Source organism: Dermacentor andersoni, unplaced genomic scaffold (genome assembly GCF_023375885.2).
Source record: "Dermacentor andersoni unplaced genomic scaffold, qqDerAnde1_hic_scaffold ctg00000039.1, whole genome shotgun sequence".
Classification (NCBI taxonomy): domain Eukaryota; kingdom Metazoa; phylum Arthropoda; class Arachnida; order Ixodida; family Ixodidae; genus Dermacentor; species Dermacentor andersoni.
Window position 1 is genome coordinate 18,026,577 of NW_027314752.1, and position 15,627 is coordinate 18,042,203.

General features: G+C 46.5%; 1 non-coding gene across 1 annotated transcript; it reads left to right on the forward strand.

The window, feature by feature from the left end:
- The first annotated feature begins 5,168 nt into the window (after nt 1-5,168).
- TRNAL-CAA (transfer RNA leucine (anticodon CAA)) lies at nt 5,169-5,241 on the forward strand. Its single transcript has one exon. It is a non-coding gene; the product is annotated as a tRNA-Leu (tRNA).
- Nucleotides 5,242-15,627: the final 10,386 nt, after the last annotated feature.

The window sequence follows — 15,627 nt, forward strand, 5'->3', positions numbered from 1 at the left end:
CCATCTTAGGCCATGCTGTCAGCAAGGACGGTGTCCTTCCCGACCCTGCAAAGCTTCACGCCATCGCCGAGTACCCCAGCACGTGTACGCTGAAATACAACCATAGCTTTACAAGCCTGCGTTCATACTTTCACCGATTCGTGCGTAATTTCGCGTCCATATTCGCCCCCATAACGCAGCTGTTTGCTGAGAGCCAAGGCATCTCGGCCTGGCCTACCGCTTGTGAAGACGCGTTCGCTGCATAACGCCATCTTTTTATATCAATTCCTATGCTACGCCACTTTGACCCGGATCCTCCTACCGAAATCCACACGGATGCTAGTGCAGTTGGCCACGGCGCTATTCTTGCTGAGCGTAAGTGCGGCTTCTAAGAGTACGTCGTCTCTTACGCCAGCCGCACTCTCACCAAAGAGAAATATAACTATTTGCTCACAGAAAAAGAATTTCTTTGGGCAATCACGAAATCTTCACCCCACGTATATGGCCGTCCATTAGACGTCGTCACCGATCATCACGCCCTGTGCGGGCTGCGCTGGCTATTCTCATTAAGAGGCCCATCTAGTCGCCTAGCTCGTTGGGTGCAGGATCTACAGCACTATGACATCCACGTTGTCTATCGGTCACGCCATAAGCATTCGATGCCATCGGTCGTTTGCGCTAACTACCGCCCGATCAGCATGGTTCTCCATCTGTCGCCCAGATACGATTCTCCTTCACTTACATTCGCCGACATGTAAGCAGAGCAACACAGGGATCCTTGCATCGCATCTCTTCTAGAGTGTTTATCTTACCCGTCACCACGCACGACCAACCGACCGCTCGCGTTGTCACACTGGTCGCCACTTTCCCATCTGCGAAGGGCTCCTGTAGCGCCGCAACCACACACCTGATGGCCGTATCTGGTTGTTAGTGATTACTTGCAATGTACGTTCCGACGTCTGTGCGTCAACCCGACGTCAGTCGGGTTCATTCCGCCTTGGATATTCCTATTGTGAAGGTGAGGTCGGGATTTGTATCCCTGGACACACCGTTGCCTCCTCGAGTCGTTAGTTTAGGATCATTCCAGAGGGTAAGGTGATTCTGTTGCGCCGAATCGTGCACTCGCGCTCCTTTCTTGGTCGTGCGATGGTAACCCTATGCTGTGGGGGGGGGGGCAATAAAATCTCCCACTATTACGAGTTTGTGGCTTTTAGATAGTCTTCTGGCTTGCTTGATGAAGTTTACAAAGTCGGGTAACGGACCCCTGGGTGACTTTACAAGCATAGTATGTATAGTCTTTGGTGTGTCTTCTTCTCAGGTAGTATTTCCACTAAGGTCTGTTCCACGGTTGTTCCCTGGATTGTGTGATCTTGCGTGGTGACATTTGACTTCGTCAGGATGGCTGTTCTCTGAGATCCGGTGTGTGTATCATGTCCCTGTGTGAGCAGATTGGTGTGATAGGTTTCTTAAATAGCGATGATATTTGGTTGCTCCAGTTCGGTTAGTTTTTGCAGGTTTGTTCTTTTAGTTCGGAAAGAGCGACAGTTCTATTGCCAAAGCTTCACTGGAAGTTGTGGTAATCTCTTCTTGGTATTACCCGTCATCTTGTTCGATATCATTCTCTTCGCCCTGGGCCATGGATTACGGTCTTGCTGCATTGTGGATGTCATTACGTGCTATCTTGCGAGCCTTGTCGGTATTGTTGACTAGCTTTCCTACTGTGGCTTTCGTTACGTGGTTCTGGTTGGCATAGGACATGCAGTTGTTGAAGTCTTGAAGGGTAGCAAGGATAGGGGCCAGCTGAGCGGTGATGTGTTGGTGGAGCTGTTAGGTTATCTCCTTTGCAAAAATGGTCATGTCCTCCTGTACCTGCTTCCGCACGTACATTGTTACAATTTCCTTGATTCTTTCTTCCGTAAGAAAGACTGGGATGTTTGGCATTCCTTGAGGTTTTGAGGCTTGATGGGCGCTGTTTTCTTCTTTGCACCTTTGTATGAGCTTGTCAATGAGGGCTAGCTGATTTTTGAGTTGTGCTCGCAGATCTCGTTTGGTTTCTGTGGGTTCTTGTGCTCGTGTGTTTCCTCCTGCAGCGTCTGCATACGTGACTCGCTTTTGTCGCTTGCGTTTACGGGATCCAGGCCGTGATCGTGACTAAGGTCGATCGTTTGCTTGACCACCTGTTGATTTGGAGTCACTTCTGGGTCTGTGGGGACTGTGTAGTGAGGTACTGCTTGATATGGATAATGCCGGGAAGCCTGAGTCTGTATTTAAATTCAATCTGCATTGCTGCTATTGTATGTTGTTTTCCCATTGCAGTCTCCTCTTGTACGGTGGTGGATTTGGTTTCAGTTTATGTCGGCACCCCTTTCCTGCTGTCTCATGGGGTTGTGGACAGATTTTATATCTGGGTTGACGGTCATGTTCTTCCGGCTGATTTTCCATCACGCAAATATATCAGAAGTTGATAAGGTATTTCAGGCAGATATCTTGCCGGTGCCCTAGTTCTCCGCAGGTTCAGCAGTATTGCAGGAATTTCCTCTATGGTTTGTAGCGGTAGTCTCAGCATTTATATATAATGTTGTATGGGATGTGTGGCCCGTCGAAGTAGATGAGTGCTGTTGATGATCTTCCCAGCATGCGTGCTACGAGAACCGTGTATCTTGCGGATGCTCGTAGCCCCTTTAGTAGTTCTTCGCTCGTCCGTGGTGGGATGTTCTAGATTACGCCTTTGCTGATGCCCTCTGGTGTCCTGACATAGGCTTTAACTTCGCAAATGAACCCTCCAAGCTGGATGCTGGTGATCTTGAGCAGCATGTCGTACACTAAGTTATTGATTGGTGTACATGCGGTTGTTATATTCTCGGCATGTTGCGCTTGAATGCGGATGTTGTCATAGAGGTCTTTTTGGGACAACTAGCTAGCTCAGCTGATACCACGTGTCACTGCCACCAATGTCCATTTGGAGAGTTGTTAGCCCGACTTAGGTGTGTAGATGATCTTCGTGTCGTCCACTGGCAAAGGCCAAAGTCTCGGTTTTCTATAATAAGGCATGTTTCCCGCAATAGGTATTGTTGCCCCGGCTTGCTGCGTTCGTAGTTGGTCTGCTTCCTCGGCTCTCGGTTTCGTATGCACCTCAGCCTTCTTGCCTCTCCTCTTTAATGTGTGCCATTTTTCCTGGATGTTTATCACCTTTGCGCTGCTCTCATCGCACGTCCACTCCTCTTCCAGTTGTTGCTGCGCTTGTATTGTCTCCTCCTGCATTTCAATGCTGTTGTTTTCCTGGTTAAGTTCTCGTGCCCTTCTTGCTGCGTTGGATGCGTCAGTCACTGGTACTCAGCGGCAGCACTGAGTCGCTCTCGAAGACAGCGAGCAGCGGCTCACGAGATCTCACGAGCCACTAGATATGCTCCGCAGGTCACGAGTGACGAGCGTTCGGCTGGCCGCTTAGCCTTGTAGGGTTAGCTCCGTTAGCGTGGCGTGAAACCTTCAAACTGCGCAAAATGACAGTAATTTCACGTACCGCTCATGAACTTGATATCATCCGGTAGTACTTTCGTGCTGATTCCGTCGATGCCACAGTTTTCGACGAGTAAATGCAGGTGTCCGGTAAATTGCCGAGAAATACAGGAGCCCATGCGAAGTGCGTCAGCACTGCTTAGCCCCCTAGCGGGCAGCCCGTCATGGGGGAATCAGATTTCTACCATATGGAAAGAATATGAACAGAGATTAAACTTTATTGCAAAACCTTCACAGCTACAGCACGTTACCAAACTGCTGCAAGGGGTAGCAGTACGCTGCTTTCAGGCGTTTTTCCGTCACCTCCTTTGGCACGGTTTTATCCACATTGTGAAAACAGCTGCACGAAAGAAAATCATGATTTGCATAAGACGCAGACACAGCAAACTAAGTGCAATACAATACAGTGAGAAACACTGAGGAATTGAGCATAAAGCCAGTGGTCGGAGTGCTGCTACATTCGCGCTACAAATGAGATAAAGTGCTCCAAACTGCTCGAGGATGAGCTAGGGTGCGCAATATCGGAAGTCACTTCGAAGAAATTCTCTATGGAAGGTCAGGCGGCAGTTACGACCACCCTATACGAAGAGCGCTGCCACATCTCAAGCCATTATTAAACCTAAATGAGCTACAGAATCATTCAGCTAATGCAATCTAGGGGAATCCTGCATGTTCACGGTCAGCGATTTACAAACTCTAAGTTACATATTCACTGGTTTAGTACAATTTAGGAGGTACTTCCGATGGGCTTTGTAGTGTGTGCTTAGCACATTAGGCTTCTTGGCGTGAGTGAGACAGAGTGATTGTACAGAGGAAGGGGCCCGCATTTGTACTACGTGGCGACGGTGTGTCCTTTACGGCAGAGGTGCTCCTCAACTGATGATGGGCACATCGCATGTTTCACGTGCCAGCTGTGTCATGGTGAATCTGAATCATACCCCATTCGATTTTGTCTGATTTACTATCTTGCATTTATCTTTGCGTGGTCATAGCGCGCTGTATTTGTAGCTCTGCCATTTTGCTAGCTAGATGTTTCAAGCTTTCAACAAAACAACTGAAGTGGTTATCACCCATACCATGTGACTGCATAGCCATGAGTACTGTGTGCCTTTGTGTGTAGTGCTTTACCAATGCGCAATACTTCCTTTTTCGAGCATGGCAATTTATTCACTATGGCCATGTGATAGCTGTAACAACTTTCCGCAGGTGGAAACTGAACCCACAACCGAACCCACAGCCCACAACCACAAGGTTGTGGGTTCGGTTCCTACCTGCGGCAAGTTGTTCTTTCATCCACTTTAATTTCCAATAATTTATCGCTCCTTTATTTCGTTTATTAAGCACAAGTAGTTTTCCCTATGTTGTCCTTGGTGTCAGTGTTTGTTGGCTTCTTATGATATGACTAATAAAAATCGGGACCCTTGGTTAACCCCCTCTCTTCTCGTTTATTATATAACGAGGGTCTCGAATCCGGCAACATTGATACCTTCAGGTAGCATGTGTGGGTTTATTGACCAGTTGCCTTCACCAAAAAAAACACGTTCTCGTGACGCCTTCGGCAAGAAGGGACGTTCCATGTCCGCCGCCAAAGTCTGTGAGTGGTGGCGCTGGCTAATACTCCCAGGGTTCTGCTGGTACACATAAATGCCCAAGAAAGTGGATGGGGAAATCGCGCCGCGGTAGCTCAATCGGTAGAGCATCGCACGCAAAATGCGAAGGTTGTGGGTTTGGTTCCCACCTGCGGCAAGTTGTTTTTTTCATCCACATTATTTTCCATTAATTTATCGTTCCTTTATTTCATTTATTAAGCACAAGTAATTTTCCCTATGGTATCCTCTGTGTCAGTGTTTGTTGGCTTCTTATGGTATGACTAACAAAAAATCGGGACCCTCGGTTAAACCCCTATCTTCTCGTTTATTAGATAACGAGGGTCTCGAATGCGGCAACATTGATGCCTTATTGTAGCATGTGTGGGTTTATTGACCAGTTGCCTTCACCCAAAAAGATCGCGTTTTCTTGACGCCTGCGGCAAAACAAGGACGCTCCACGTCCGCCGCCAAGATCTGTAAGTGGTGGCGATGGCTAACACTCCCAGGGTTCTACTGGTACCCATAAATACCCAAGAAAGTGAATGGGGAAACAGCGCCGCGGTAGCTAAAAAGGTAGAGCATCGCACGCGAAATACGTTGGTTGTGAGTTCGGTTCCCACCTGCGGCAAGTTGTTTTTCATCGACTTTAATTTCCATTAATTTATCGCTCCTTTTTTTCATTTATTAAGCACAAGTAATTTTCCTATGTTGTCCTTGGTGTCAATGTGTGTTGGCTTCTTATGTCATGTATAAATGAGTATTTTTAGGTATCAAGATCAGAATGGTAGAGACAATAAGTTGGCGATTAGGTGCGTTAAAATATCCACAATTTTGGTCATCAATTCCATTACATATGATATAGGGTGTATGCACTGAAGCTCGGTCGCAACGAAATGCTGTGGTGCCTCGGCGCAGGCGGCCAAATTTGTGGTTGCTCCTCAGCAGATGACAATGTGGTCTGCCAGGTGTTGGTCTGCAACGTTAGCTTGTTTTATCGCGTGTGGTTCCGCTTAGAAAAGAACACTAGTAATAAATGTTTCAAGGAATGTGCTGTGTGAACGTGCAATATAGTGAGCTCTGTGGTGCAGTTGTGAGCTTGCCTAAATATGTCAATCGATCTCCGAGTATGAGTTTGTGGGTCAGGACATATTAGCAGTGCATGGTGTGATTCACGAGCTTGTTCCAGCAGATGAAGAAATAAGCACAATGATGTCAGCATTTCAGGGTGAATTTCTATGACGTGCTTTGTAGCCGAATGTGTGAACAAACGTCTGTGTTTAGGTGTGAGCAGTGTATTGAACTCCGTCGGACTTCAGCAACAGCCCGTATTACTGCTGTGACTTCTTCTTAAATTCACGAAGGTCATCTTTCAGCGGAAGATGAACAGCTTATAACCCCAGTTTTCGCACTGGCTGGTGCGAAAGCATGTTCTAATGTTAGCAATTTTGCTGAAGTTCATGGCAGTGCGCAAGCTTGAAATTACTTAGATGAAGCTCGTTGCCGCGTCGATCAGTTTATTCGCGTCGGCCAGAAAATTTCGCTGGTAAAATCATGTGCTAGCTAATGTGACTGCCTAATGTGACGTTTTACGCCCAGGGAACTATGTTGATTTCACATTTTAAAAGGTCATGTCCCAGACAGAAGCTGCACGCAATTAAGTTGATTATAAAACGACAACAACGCGCGAACGCACCATCCGTTTATTCGACTAGATGAAGTGACTGCTATTCCCACTGATGGCATAAGCTTTGCGTTCTTGCAGCTGTGTGCTTAGTAGGATACATGGCTTTGAGTTGGGCTGACTAAATGCGAAGGAGATAAAACTCTTCTTTCCTCCACACAAAAAGCTGCCCTCATGCATTTAGGAAAATTATGATGGATGGAGGCATTCATATGGGCTCTTGCCGAAGCCTGACCGAGTTCAATGTAAGCATGCAGTGCCTGCACAACCGCAATCGCAGATACTTGTTCGCACATTCAGCTTCAAAAGCACGTCATGGGAATTCAGCCTCTAATGCTGATATCGTTGTGCTTGTTTCTTGAACTGTTATAAGAAGCGCCTGAACCAGACCATGCACTTGATGCTCTTTGGCCAAACATGCCATTGCGCTGTTATAACCCATCTATTTTTATACCATGTATTGCTAATGCTTCCTAACAAGCAAGTTCATACACGGAGATTGATTGAGATGTTTATGCGAAGCTCACACCTACACAACCAAGCTCACTATAGTGCACGTGCACAGAGCACACATAGTGAAACATTTAAGAGTAGTTTTCTTGCAGAAGCGGAACCCCATGCGATGAAACCAGATACTTTACACAGCAAAAGTGGGCAGAAGACGTCTGCTGCACAGGAGCAACAACAAATGCGGCCACCTGTTCCGAGGCACCGCAGTGCCATGTCGAGGCCGAGCTGCAGTGCATGCACCTAATAGGCCAGATGACAGCAACACCAAAGGCATCCAAATAGGATCAAAAGCAAAAAAATGAGGCATCCAAATGAGCTAGCATGTTGACATCTTGAATAACTGAAAGAATGCTCACCAACATTTATTTGTTGTTTACTTGAATAATAACAATGGAAGCTTGCGAACCGGCCTGTCTATTTACATGTCCTGTGCATGTCCTCTTATATTCACATGGCAAAAATATGACGATGAAAAGTATAGATTTCTATATTTATCACTTCAACCCACTCCAAAACATCTGCCAATATATTAGGCAGCTACATAACCACACACATAGCAAAAATTTGCCCAAGGCTTAGCTACAATGTCGGTCAATTAAACAAGGAAATATAAAACTAATTGGACTTTTTTAAAATACACGTTCTGGTCACTTACCCAGATATGACTTGAAGAAAACTGCACAAATCTGAGAGATGTGCTTCGGGCTTCTTCATGTTGAAACGAGAAAGTTGCAAAGCGAACAGTGAATATAGACACGAGAAGGCATAATGAAGTACCACGTGTGTGTATTGTGTATTTTTTGTGCCTTCTCCTATATTTGTTCCCTGTGTGCGCCACAACTCGCTCCTTACACAAATCTGTTACCAAGCTTATCACAATCATTTTGTCACCCTTAAGGGCCTCTCACAGCATTACGTAAGGGATGGCATATTCATAGTCTCTAGCGTCCACTAAAACCATTGTCGAACGTTGAGAACCTAAGTTTTTAACTTTGAATGTTGAATGATTGTTGTCTTCATATAGGAGGTTGTGGCCAAGTACTGCACCAGGGTGGCCAATACTGCTCTGGTGAGGGAGTGCGTTAGCGGTTCTGGTCACCGGGATCAAGCTACACTCCAGGCCTGTTTATAGAGTTTTATCAACACGTGGATGTTTTTTAGGTCCGGTGGTAAATTGCGCGCCACCGGGATTTGAACCACGGAGCTTTTGCATGCAAGGCGGGTGTTCTACCTCTATGCCACCGCTGCACCTCCACGCCTCTGCACCTCTGCCCCTTTGCGATTACGAGAAAGCGTTTGATTCTGTCGAAACCTCAGCAGTCATGGAGGCATTACGGAATCAGGGTGTAGGTGAGCCCTATGTAAAAATACTGAAAGATATCTAGAGCGACTCCACAGCCACCCTAGTCCTCGATAAAAAAAGCAACAAAATCCCAACAAAAAAGGCATCAGGCAGGGAGATACGATCTCTCCAATGCTATTCACAGCGTGTTTACAGGAGGTATTCAGAGACCTGGTTGGGAAGAATTGGGGATAAAAGTTAATGGAGAATACCTTAGTAAGTTGCGATTCGCTGATGATATTGCATTGCTTAGAAACTCAGGGGATCAGTTGCAATGCATGCTCACTGACCTGGAGTGGCAAAGCAGAAGAGTGGGTCTAAAAATTCATGTGCAGAAAACTAAAGTAATGTTTAACAGCCTCGGAAGAGAGCAGCAATTTACAATAGGTAGCGAGGCACTGGAAGTGGTAAAGGAATACATCTACTTAGGGAAGGTAGTGTCGGCGGATCCGGATCATGAGACGGAAATAATCAGAAGAATAAGAATGGGCTGGGGTGCGTTTGGCAGGCATTCTCAGATCATGAACAGCAGGTTGCCATTATCCCTCAAGAGAAAAGTGTATAATAGGTGTGTCTTACCAGTAATCACCTACGGGGCAGAAACGTGGAGACTTACGAAAAGGGTTCTACTTAAATTAAGGAAGACGCAACGAGCTATGGAAAGAAGAATGATGGGCGTAACTTTAAGGGATATGAAAAGAGCAGATTCGGTGAGGGAACAAACGGGAGTTAATGACATCTTAGTTGAAATCAGGAATAAGAAATGGGCATGGGCAGGACATGCAATGAGGAGGGAAGATAACGGATGGTCATTAAGGGTTACGGACTGGATTCCAATGGAAGGGAAGCGTAGCAGGGGGCGACAGAAAGTTAGGTGGTTGGATGAGATTAGGAAGTTTGCAGGGACGACATGGCTACAATTAGTACATGACTGGGGTTGTTGGAGAAGTATGGGAGAGGCATTTGCCCTGCAGTGGGCGTAACGAGGCTGATGATGATGAATGAATGAATGAATTTCCCTTAATTTTACGCTGTCAGAGCATTAATGACAATACAAATCCTGACCTCTTCAGGGACTAATCTGCCTCAAATTATCCTGAAATTTTTTTATTCCTGTGCCTGTGTACCTCCATGTTTATTGATGCACTATGTGAAAAATGTGTATACATTAAATGGCTTCAGATTGAGAATTAGGTAAATTTAGTATGATGAAAACACATATGCTTATGGCAACATGCGAATGGGAAGGAGTGGAGGTTTGACTTCACCATGTGTTTTCGATTTCGTATGGTTAGCCAGGAGCTGCTCCAAGAATGACATTTTCCTATCTGCATGCGGGTTTCGCTCGCCAGCGTCCGAGGTGAGTGGGCCCGCTTTGAGCGCGCTCCGTCGATACCGGCCACTTGGCCGGCGCTTAACTGGGAACCATCGCCGCAGCTGTTGCTTCGATCGCTGCTGTTTGGCATATTACCTCACCCATGCAGTAGCAGCTCTCTGGCGCGCTGTTTTCTGTACCCGCCAGCGACACCACCATCCAGTTTGTTGCCGGCTAGCATCGCTGCTACTATTACCCACGTCATAGGTTCGTGCTTTCATGGCCTTGCCGGAGCAGCTCGTGCTGCCTAACTATGTGCCACTGCCTGAGGACATGGACCTACAAGCTTCGGAAATCCATGACTAGCAGGTTCTTAGCGATTCTTACGTAACATTCAGTACATCATAGAACAATGTCACTCAGTCTGAGCCGTCTCTCAAGCAGACTAAGGGTTACATATTGCTGAAGTTGTGCTTACTGTGTGTAGTTGAATTTAGCACCTGGCCACGTTAACTTCAAAACCAAATTCAAGGTCACTACAGTTGCTGTACAGCGTTAACATGTCGCAGAATAACTCGAGGGGAGCATCAAAAGTTCCATTAAACAGAAAGCTTGCCTATGTTGTTATTTTTTATCTATGTGTTACTACCACAAGAAATAAAGGCTCTAACTTGACCGTATAAACGACAAACTTTAATGTCCACATGCATACATAATAAAAGGCAGTTTCCCTGTTTCACCACGTTTTACAAACTCTCTGACAGAGCTGGTAAATATATGAACACAAAGCATGGTTTCTTAACAGAATAAACTGCACAGTATGTACTGCCATGCTAGCTAATTGGTAAAAGAAAAACAACGACAGCTTATATTCTTTGTGATTCTAAATCACGTACCGAAAGGATTATAGACTTTTGTGGTTGTGCTGTGACGATTTCACCTTTAAGTGGGCTCACATACTGCGTGTGCACTTTTACTAGAAGAAAAGAAATTGGTTTTGACAAATGCAAGCATTGTGCGTGGAGTCAGCGCTATTATAAGAGTTACTAACTCACATTGTGAGCAGAATAGCAGGTCAGAGCACACTGGCTCAGGCTGAGCTCTCTGCCTTTTCTGTAAATAAATCTTTACCCTCTTAAGCTCATATTGAAACCCCATTCCCTCATTGGCTGCTTAAGCGTAACCAGACAATTTCGTAATGCCAGCGTGATAATCGTGAGTGCAAAATAACTTCAAATATTTCCACTGAATGCAGTCTAGAAAGGAAAAAGCAAAGCCCAGCACTAAAAACAAAATGACATGAAAAACATGTTCTGTAAAGCCACAAAAATCTTGGTTAGTTTCAAAGCGGCGCACCTTGTCCGTTCATCACCTTGTCTCTAACGAGGGTGTGGGAAATGTTTATATTTTGTGCCAATAGAAAGTTGAATATTGGGGTCAGCTAGTACTCATCATTGGAAATGGAAGGTAGAGACGTCAAGTTCACGTATATAACGGCTTGCGGTGGAAGTCGAACGTGATCGACGGAGCACAAGCGCAATTCACGCGAGGGCGGAACATCAGGGTGAAGAGGCATGCCGAGCTGATGCACACCACTTCCACAATCAAACAGGGTGGAATGGGCTTATTGAATGTCCATGCCGAGGATGATTTCATGGGGGCACTACTCTTGCAGCGCAAGTGGCACCGTCGTGGAGCGGTCAGCGCCAGTTATGCGCACTGAGCACATACTAAGGATAGCAAGCGTTTCACTATCGGGCACATGGATGGTCGACAACGTGGGTAGTGTGAGGACCTTGATCAGCCGATGACGAAGCTTTGAATAGATCTCAGTTATCTGTGCGGCCGTTTCAACCAGAGAAGCGACGCGTACACTGTCTAGGTTAACGTCTGTTTGGTAAAGTCAAGTTGGCTGTGTGGTCTGAAGATTTTACGGAAAGGTCTCTGATGCATTGCTACATAAGGGCGCTACATTGTCTAGTTTTTCAAAGGCAGACATGCAATCGGCGACGATGGGCGGCTTAAGTAGAGCAAGCGAGATGACGGACAATGAGAGAGCGGCTAATGCGGCTGGTGTCCATATGGACATGGGGAGTGTCAATACGACATAGTGAGCGCGTCATTGTTGGCGTCATGCGGGTTAGTGCAGTGAGTTTCGAAACGGCCACGATTGCTGTCAGGGCCACGGTTAGAGGAAAGGGTGCATGAGGAGGCCAAGACCAAAGGCTGTTGCGATAGCGGGCGACGTAATAGCTAAAGCAAATAGTCCAGCCATAGGCAGTCATCCATTCGACGGCATTACAGCGACTTAGCGGGGGCCTGGGGCCTTGAGCATAGGAGAAATGGAAATGGTCAGTTGAGTTATATCACCGGGGAGGTAGAATCAAAGGCGTGGGAGCTCGTGAAGACATGGCCTCAATTTCGCGTTGGATAATCCTAGTGATATGCGCTGCGGCGAGAGTTACTTGTGGTGCAGGTACGTCTTCGCACGACGAGCTTGCTGTCCTGTTGGGCAGTCGCATGAACTGATGCCTGATGCGATCGCTCTGCGCGTTCTCAAAGCGGTTCCACTCTTTTGTGATGGAGGTGATCGCGTTGCAGTGGTTGCAGTTGAGCAGATAACGCTACATCTGCTATCCCTTTTAAAACATGTACCGCTTTTTCTGACTCAGTCATGCCAGCCCGTCCTGCATGTAAGAAATATAGGACTCCTTAGATGTTTGGGCACGTGACGCTAGCACGCTCTTCGGAGTCGAAGTACGACCAATGGCCTTTCCTAACAGATCACACACCTTTTGCTTGCAGGAAGGCCAACTTCCGATTTAAGCTTCATGATTTGCGACCCATACCTTTGCTCTTTCTTACCAGTAAAATATAGCATTCGCCAGCACTACTGTATCCTCCCATCAATTGTTTTTACTTACACGCTCGCATAGGGCCAACCAGTCGTTAACGTTGACGTCAGTGGTTCAGGCATGCGTGCCGCGATTTCTCTGCTGCGCAAGGACAATTGTTGACGTTGCCGCCGCTGAAGAAGCGGCCAGCTCTTCTGCCACTGAACAAAAGTCCAAGTGACGACCGCAGCGGAGCTCAATTGTAGCGAGTTCTTATCCAGTGTTTCTGCCAAAGATGTGACGTAAATAAAGTGAAGGCAAAATTATATTTACAAAATATACACAAAGAAGTCACAGCCAACAGGGCAGAATGACCACAATAATGAACGCGCACTTTCGATCGTCCTCCAGCTGAGCACGTTCATCAGAATGCTTGATTGGCATGTAACAGTAGTAATGGCTTGCAGGACTCGAGGAAACTTGAAGAAAGAGAAGAAGAAAGTGGTCCTCAAGGTCTGCAATTAGCGGACCTGGCAAAACAGCTCTGTGAGACGGGGCTTTCGTATTCTCGATGTAGGGCGAGTGCTGGAGTGACGATGTTTCGCCGTACGATAAGGACAAGGTTCTATCGGGCGATTTGCCCTCATTGATCGGCACCGGGTGTGCAGTCAATATGGCTGAAGCTGTAGTCGGCGCTCGGGAAAGCATGGACATCATAGTGTCAAAAAACGGGAGCTTCTGCTTTTGAAAGCGTACCTCTGTGTGGAGTTCAGCCATAAGTTTAGGAGGCTCAAAATTTGTGCTACGATTGACGATGTGGATTTCGAGAAGGCTAAGCTCATGGACGCCTGGTGAAAAATACGCAGCGAGATGAAAGAAATGAAAAAACAGATTGAGCGCGACAAGAAAGAGAAGCAGAGCGAGAAAGAAGACAAGGCAGGCAGAAATTAAGCTCGCCCAAGTACAACTAGGGAAGCGAGACTGGTGCGTGGTACGCATGCGGCGGCGCCACAAACGGAAAGCATGAAAATAACCAGTTTGCTTCAGCCGTACCAAAGAGGCAATAGTATCACTCTGATAATTGTTGAATGAATTTGTGAGAAGCAATCCTTTCAGCAGGACACATGGCCGGAGCTGTTACTCGAGTTGCTGGCGGGGGAAGTTTCGCAATCTGTGGCCTCTCTGAGTGCAGCCGAAGCTGGCGCGTACAGGTCAGTGAAATCGACTTTGCTCGCAAAACGCAAGGATTCAACAGACAAATTCCGCAGAAGATTTAAAGAGGAAAGAAAGAGGCCCAATTAAAGCTTGGCTGAGTTTACGTGTAACATGAAAACAAATTTAGCAGAGTGGGTAAAAGGAGCAGCAGCGGATAACGTCAGTAAGCTGATATAGCTTGCGTACACCTTTGGCTTAAGGACATAGAGGAACGTATGTCCGTGAAGAGGACACCACAGCTGGCCGATTAGTATATAACAAGCCATAGCTTCAGGCAACAGAGCAGTACAGTACACTACTAAAAAAGGCCTTTTCGATGGTCGATCTCTTACCCTCCAGGGCAGGAAACCAGAAAAAAAAAGAACGAGACGACACTACTCGCAGATCGGCGCTCCCCTGACCTATAGCTAAGTCGCCGGAACAAGATAGAAAGAACCCATAAATCATTCGGAAGAGCTCGAATTGAGAGTTGAGCAGGAATGTTGTAACTGTAAGGAAACTGTATCACAAGAAGCCAATAAACAATGACGCCAAGGAAAACATAGGGGAACTTACTTGTAGATGGGCCGAGATGGCAAAGGACAGACCATGTGGCATCGGGGGGAAGAAGAAGAATAAAGAGATAGTGCTTCGGTTCTGTGGACGCTTGTCGTGGAATGTTACATTGGTCATGTCTATTACAGGATAGAAGCCTCTATTATGTGGATAACGCTAAGTATAGCCAGAGACACGCCACATCAGTCGCATTTTTTAACGCGTGATGTGGATGAAAATTTCAAGTATGATTCACCCGCAAGCATCACGACTCCCAGGTTTCGTGTGTTCGTCGCCCAAGAGGCTGGGAAGACGATGCAGGAGATTGGTGTTCAGGCATCAGTGAAGATAACAATGAAGCACTCTGAATTCCAAGAACACATTATGACGACGCTGGTGCAAATGACAGAAAGAACTGCACCGAGCAAGACCAACTCTTCCATGGAATCGCGCCTGCTTGAAATGCTTCGCCTGCAGCAGCAACACCCCGAGCGAGAGTGAGAACTCACAGAAAATCTTCTCACAGTTATTCAAGCGCAACAACTACAAAACAAGCAGATGGTAAAGCCCGACTTCTTTGATGGAGAGAGCTCAAGCCTGGAGACTTGTATCTAGTTCTACGAACAAGCGTCTGAGGAGGACTCCTGAAATGAGCCCAGTGATCGCGTCCGGAACATGCGTAAATTTCTCAGCGGACTTGCCAACACATGGTATGACATCCATTACACCGAACATATGACGGACACATAGAAGCAGTGCAGAACTAGCTTTTTCACAGCTTTTGAAGAAAACTAGATTGAAAAGTGGGACCGAGGTAGTTTTTGCAAATATTGTTCAGGAAAGGCACCAGAATATTTTTACTAGAAAACACGGCTTCTTCACATGAAGAATGCAGAACTAAATGATTTCGCAGTAGGGCCACTGATTGCTCATTACTTACCCAAATAACTTCAGAGGCAGGTGTAGGTCGCATAAAAGAATCGAAGAGCTCTTGGGATGGTTCAAGAACATCTGCACCAATTTTACACTACAAAATGTGTGTCGCAAAGATCAAACTTTCGAAAAGGCTCCATGGAGGTATCGGGAGCTCGAAAAGCCTCATGGGCGAAATT